General features: G+C 38.8%; 1 long non-coding RNA gene across 1 annotated transcript; it reads left to right on the forward strand.

Annotated features, from left to right (window-relative positions):
• Positions 1–2,335: 2,335 nt before the first annotated feature.
• Positions 2,336–5,776, forward strand: LOC113274841. Its single transcript, XR_003323283.1, has 2 exons — positions 2,336–2,866; positions 5,516–5,776. It is a non-coding gene; the product is annotated as an uncharacterized LOC113274841 (long non-coding RNA).
• The last annotated feature ends 1,494 nt before the right edge of the window (positions 5,777–7,270 follow it).

Genomic DNA, 7,270 nt, shown 5'->3' on the forward strand with positions numbered 1-7,270 from the left:
GCTAGGGTGTTAATAGATATCCTCGCAGGTCAGGCTGATATCTCAAAACGGCAAGACGAGATGCTTTGTCTTTTAAGAAATATGGTAAACCGGTTGTGGAAGGAGACGGCTAACATTCACCCGGAGAACACCATTAACGATAAAGATGATGTCGGGTCTTTATCTAAAGTATTTCTTCCGACAAAAATGATACATACAGGATATGTAACCACGTCGGATATGAACCGAAAGGAAACAATCGACAAAATCCAGCCAGCGATGAGGGTCCGAAGCAGTTTCACAGGTAGACGGACTCGCCAGGAGTGTCGCAATACCCGCAGAATAAAAACAAAGGCCCGTCTTATGAAACTCTGTTGGAGAGTATATATCTCAAGACCCTTGTGGAAATTCAGAGAGCTGTTCAACAATCCACAGCCACAACCACCATGTCTTTACCAAAAAGAGAAGTGCCTAAAGAAGGAGAAATTTTCCTAGACCACACCACGAAGAAAAAAACTTCACTAATGAAAGGTACCCATTCCAACCGTGTTGCAGTGCCATTGATGCAAAACCCTCGAGAGAAGTTGCACTTCAGCAAAACCGCCAATCTAAGTGATCTTTGTCTATGTCAACGCACATCTGAGCCACACTCTCGAAACGAGCCTCGTATCAAAGCCCGCAAAATCCTCACGACAACAGCTGCAAACACAAGAAAAGCTAAAATCAGGGTACCCGCATTTCTCATTTCCAATGAGGAAGGTTCTTCAGCTATTGGAAGCTTGGGTGCAAGACGGAGTAGTTCAACTACCTCATGTATGGCGTTCACCAACTGATCAAGAGATGATTGATCCGAGATATTTCCATTACCACAGATTCATCCATCACCCCACCGGTGAATGAAACAACTTGAAACGCATTGTCTGGGAGAAAGTTAATTCATGGGAGTTGCGCCTATGAACTGGGAATATTTCCTCTCTCCACAAGCCTGACATGTGCAGTTTCACAGGAGAGATCGAATCATCTGGGGACTTTTCATTAGGAGAGGTCATTAGCAGAGGCGTGTTACAACAACTCAGGTCGCAACTTGGATTTTAAGCAATTATCTGGGAAAGCCCAATTTCGTTCGTTGGAACCTCGTCAACAACTAAGCCTCATTAAAACAATTATTTGTACGAGAGATATTTTTGAAATTTGCTGGGGAATCGACTCAACGCACGCGTCCCGTTTTGAGAATGAAGCCATTATCGTTCTCAATCTCCATTTTATATTTCCCTTTACATGTTTTCCTTTCGTGCAACGTTTGTAATTTCCATGCAAAGTATACAATTTCTATAGGTTGCATTACCTGCATTCAAAAATGAGAGCTTATGGAATTTCTGTTTGAGTAGTCGACCCAGTCATAAATCCTCTCAGAAAAACTACTCATGAATTATCCCAAAATCAAATTCAAATATCTTCATAAAAAGCAATCACTTGCTAGTTCAAAACCCCAAAAAAAAAAATATCATCAAACCATGAAAGGAATCCCCCCATCACTCAAAACACCTAAAAAGGAAATATAAGAAAGAAGACACAAATCATTCAAGGGAAGTCTTTCAGCAATAACTCATTCTTCTGGGAAAGAACAACTTTCATGTTCCGGAGGATGGCTTGCTTCAGCTTCAACTCTTTAGACAATCTCTCGATCTCTTCCTCCTGGAGAGCAATGTAGTTAATGCAAGGAACTTCACTCATTTCGCCCTGCAACTTTTGGATATCAAAAAACCCTTCACAGAACTAAGAGGCATTAAACTCATACTTGACGAACACATCTCGGTGGAACTCCCAGTTTGAAACTATCTCTTCACACGGTACGCGCAGTCACGATGCTCATGCCATAAATGGAGGATAAAGCTTCTTCGACACGTTTGACTAATGAAAAAATACTTTTAAGCTTCTTGGAGGTGTGATGGGTACCTAATATTGCATACATTCTTATCATTTTGTAGGTTTTTGTGGTATTTTGTTGTATTAATTGCTTGTAATTATGCCAAACTATATATTTTGTACTTCTTATTCGTTGCGAGTAAATGTGTGGCAATTGTCCTGACTTTTGTTTTGTAACGATAGGGGAACGAAAATGGTCTGAACATGTGCTATGAAGGAAGTGGAGCTACAATGCCCTGTCAAGCTAGATGCCAAGTCGATGTTAGGAAAACGCGTGTAGTGGAGAAGGCAGCCAGGGTGCCAGCAGACTTGTGAAGCTAATGGATATACTAGTGGATGAGAAGATCAAGAAGAATAAATCTCTAGTCATGAAATTAAGTAATGGGACGAAATCCAAGTGATACCCATCTTGGGATTTAAAGAAGGAAGCTAGGTCCAAGTCCCATTCTCGTATACCAAAAACGAAGTATTCATGCTTTAAATCAGAGTACCTCACCATCGTTCATCTAAGCCCGTTCTAAGTTCTAACACACGAGAAACAAGTTTCTTTCTCTGTGTTCTTCTTTCCCATAAATTCACTCAGCTTATCTTTATCTCACGATTTTCGTAGCATGTCAAATCTATCAAACCCACACCTCTATCACCACTTTTCCCCTGTCAGTCTAGTTGCTTATCTTTTATATTTTATCTCTACCATCCATTTCAGTCATAACCCTAGGTTTTTACTCCTACAAGAACATGTCGGCTGTTTGGTTTTCAAAAGCGACGGAATTGACAAGCTAGAGATTTGATTTTGTTTCTCTCTGCAAATATCAACAGCAGCTGCACGCAATTGACAGAAATAGGGTGATGTGATGATTAAGCAACTGACAATTAGGTCTGAGTTCAAACAGCGACAACATCAATCAAATGGGTGAAGGTAGTGCAGTGGCGGTACATGAATGAAGAGTCTTAGAAAGTGGTGAGTTTCAAGAAACAAAATCCCTTAAATTTATATTGTATCTGTTGGTTGTGTGGATGAGAATTTGGGGAGAAATTTATGTATAAAAAAGAGGGGGGGGTTTTGTTATGTTAGAAGTATGCAGTGAGTGTGGTTTAAAATACTCTTAAGTAACTTCATTGGTGCTGAGTGTTCTTGAGAAATCATTTTGAAAGATAATAGAGTTCAATTTCATCAATGGGATTATCTATATTTGAATTCTACTTGTCTCTTATTCTCAATATGTTCTAAATTCTTAGATAGGGCATAGATTAAGCCCTTAACTTACTACTAGATGATTCATGTTTTTGTTATTGTTCTTGTTGTGCTTTACTGAGTTAAGAGATGTTTAACTTTTGAGCTGCAATGTACTACTTTCACCTAGTATATCATGTATCCTAGGTTGTTAGAACACCTGTATATTGTCGCATCAACTTATGTTTAATTGATATCTTTAATCTTTGATTAGTTTTGTTGTAAGAAGACATCTAATACTAGGGATTAGTGCTTTAGTTGACGTTAAACTTTCCATCTGTGAAACCCCTTTGGAAAGGCGAAAGACTCGTATCTTCATCGCTGATCCGTTATAAGGGAAAATAACAATTTCTGTTGCTGAATTTCTAGTAGAGGTTAAGTGGTGGACTCAACTGCCCTAGTGCCTCTTATTTGACTGTTTTCGACCCTCATTGCACCTCTATTTCTGTGTTGTTTATAGTTTGATATTCTTAGCAATCATCTCGTCGTATCGACATCTTCTAGTTTGAATTAGTAAAGTAAGGTTTTGAATTCAATCTCACACTGCCCTAGTCTATGTGGGTTCGACCCGTATTTTCCATGTTTACATTGTTGACACCATGCACTTGCGGTTCATTACAATTTTAGGCTAACTTTCTAGTCCTACCGAGTTTTTGGCGCCGCTGCCGAGGACTCGGTAGCGGTGTAGCTGATTTGAAGTTCAATTTACTGATTTTTAATATATTATTTGTACATACGTGTTAGATTATCATTTTAGATTACTGTTAGCTGTAGTTTTTCAGTCATATGCATTGCATATTATCTCATATCTAGTCTAAAGTTATCTGCATCTGCAACTAGTCTCATTCTGAACTTCATTCAGTCATATATCGGCACCTCTGCATCATCTTTTCAGTCGATTTCCATCTGATTCATTCCTGCATTTTCATACCAGCATCATTGTAATAGTAAGTTCATTTTCATTTACATCTTGCATCACCTAAAAACTTCCTGTATTTGTATTGTTGTGGCTTAACAGTTTAGTTAGTTAGTTGTTATCTTAATCTGCATCTCAGTACTCGTTTTAGCTGTAGGATTAAGCATTTAAATCATCTAGATTTTCTTCACCTGTAATATATCAATCTTGCATATCATTTTAGTTTAGGCATTTTAGTAACATTATTTTCTATAGTGTTGTTTGTGTTAAATCCGATCTTGTTCAGTGCATCATAGATAAATTGTGTCCTGTAACTTAGTCTGCACAAGTATTGAATCTCTTGGTTTCGTAGTTTAAAGCAGACTGCAATCTGTAGCATGTTATTGTACTTATAGCTTGGTTCTGTAGCATCTTAGTCATAGTGGTAACAATAGTTTCCATCACTCCATTGTTGTTCGCATAGATGCATCTGTAGGCTGTACATGTACTTGTTTAGATTTTACTAGTGTAGTGTAACTTAGTTTTAATCCATCAGTTCATATATCTTGTCTCTGTCATTATTGAAGCCCTATGTCACCATCTGCAATCTCTGTTCATCCTGCATCTCACGTGTTAGATTTTAGTTATCTACATCCCTTTTGATTTTGACTTTCTCAGTTCTCTGCATTTGCAACCTGTATATACTCTGCATCTTAGTCTTGTAATATTTAACCATTTGTAAATCTCCATCTGAACGTTAATCATATAGGATTATGTAAAAACTCTGAAGTATTTAGCTGTGTATTACTTCTTTTCATCTTTTATTTCAGTTGCTTACTTCGCATCATAATCTGCAACTGTAATTTAGCTCCACATTTGCATCTTAGGTTTGTAATCTTAGTTGTAGTTTTGTAACATCATTGTCCTGTATCATTCCATTTCTGCAAATCAAATCCACTGAGTCAGTTCATCTGTATCTAGCGCATTCTGCGTTTAGTTTGTATATTTGTTTAATTTTCAGTTGTTTTTAACTTTCTCAACCTGTAAGATATTGCCCTCTGTAGCAGTAGCATCTTAAAAGGTTTTGATTCTGTAGCATTCCTTTTACTTTTTCAGCAGTTGCGAATATTCTAGTATAACTTAGATTTTGTATCTTTTCTTGAAATCTGCATATGTATTATCTTTTGTGATCATCTAGTCAACTACTATTTTACAAGTTCTCATCCTCTATGACATATTAGTGCAAGCATTCTCGCATCTCTTGTCCATCATTGTATTTTGTTTTAGCCTCGTCCTTTTCTTTTGTGACTGCCTTGTTACTGATAGCTTAATTTGTCCTGATTAGCAAATCAGTGTAAATCAAAATCATAGTCATATTGTAGAGTCATTTCTCAGTTATTCATAATTAGTATGTGTACTGTCGTGACTTTGCTTTACCGGCGTATTTCTGGTTACTGAAATTCCTCTTTTGAGCTCAACAGGTACCTGAGATACTGCTGCGCAAACCCAAGGAGGAGAAGAAAAAGAGCGAGACAACCTGTTGGTTGTGCCTAAACCCGGTCTTATACCGGCGATATCGTGCCTCAACTTTAATATTCTTTCCTTGAATGATACACCATCTTGCATGCAAACTGAACTAGCTTCTAAGCATTGTCAAACCCCTGCCACATATAACATCTTTGTGTATGATCCTGTGATGTTTAAGCAACTTATTTGCTAGATGAATTGTTGTTTCATTGTGCTTTTCTCGATCTCTGCAAGATATTGTGTCTGTGTGCATACACCTCAGTGAAACTGTTTGTCATTCATGTGATATTTTCTCTGTCTTGAGAACTTGTTGTAATTCTGGGTGTTATAACATGTTGATTGATATGTTGTCTGGGATACGATTGTGTCTCTTAGAGACCAAACAAATCGATTAGTTAGAATTCGTCAAGAATACATAATTGAAATACCCGTTTCTGTCGTAGAAAGACCTGACCAACCAGAGACAACGGGTGACGAGATAATTCAACCCCGCAGTCTCAAGGACTACATGAACCCCATGAGGACAAGCCAGCCCTCTTGTATTGTTCTACCAGAAACTGCTGGTCATTTTGAGTTAAAGGCGAGCACGATACATATGCTCCCTGTGTTTCGAGGGGTTGAAGATGAAAACCCCTACCACCATGTGAGAGAGTTTGAAGAGATTTGTGGGACTCTGCATTTCACTCAAATGCCGGAAGAGTCCCTGAAATTGAGATTATTTCCTTTCTCTTTGAAGGAAAAGTCTAAATCTTGGCTATATGCCCTGCAGCCACAGTCAATTAGGACATCGGATGATCTTACGAAAGAATTTTTCAAAAAGTTCTTCCCAAATCACAAGACTGCGACCATTAGTCAAAGTCTGAATAGCTTTGTGCAATTAGAGGGTGAAACTTTAGCCAAGTATTTGGAAAGGTTTAATGAATTATTGCTTCAGTGTCCTCACCATGGTTTCGAAAAATGAAGACTTGTGAAAATTTTATATGAAGGTCTAGATGTTTCCACCCGAACAACAGTTGAGTCAATGTGCAACAGCTTATTTATTGACAAAAGTGTTGATGAGTCTTGGACTTTCCTAATCGAAGTTGCTGAAAATACTCAGCAGTGGGAGTCTATTCGTGAACCTAGAAAGACTGCCCCTTTAACTAATGTTCATAGGATTGAGTCTGACTTTGAGGGGAAATGCGAAAATCGCATCGTTGGCAAGGAGAGTAGAAGCGCTAGAGCTGCAGAAGAATGTGAAACCTTCAGCCACTACTCTCCGTGACCATGTCGAAATGTCTATTTGTGCTGCATGTAATAGTCCTGACCATCTAGTGGACAGTTTCCCAGAAATACTTTCATTTAAGGAATCTAGACTTGAACAAGCCCTTGTTTTGTATCAAAAGCAATAACATAACCCTTATTCACAGACCTACAACCCAGGGTGGAGGAACCACCCTAACTTTTCATGGTCCAAAGTAGGGCTGCACAACGGGTAGGGTGGGTAGGATATGGCCTATACCCGCCACCCTACCCGTTTACCGGCGGTTAAGAAAATTTTTACCCGCCACCCTACCTGCCAAATAATGGATAGGGTAGGATACGGTTAAAAAACTGGCGGGTAGGGTAGGGTTGGCGGGTAGGAGTAGGGTATGTGCACTTCTAGGTAGGGTGGGTAGGATATGGTCCATACCCGCCACCCTACCCGTTTACTGGCGGTTAAGAAAAAT

Source organism: Papaver somniferum, chromosome 4, assembly GCF_003573695.1.
Source record: "Papaver somniferum cultivar HN1 chromosome 4, ASM357369v1, whole genome shotgun sequence".
Classification (NCBI taxonomy): domain Eukaryota; kingdom Viridiplantae; phylum Streptophyta; class Magnoliopsida; order Ranunculales; family Papaveraceae; genus Papaver; species Papaver somniferum.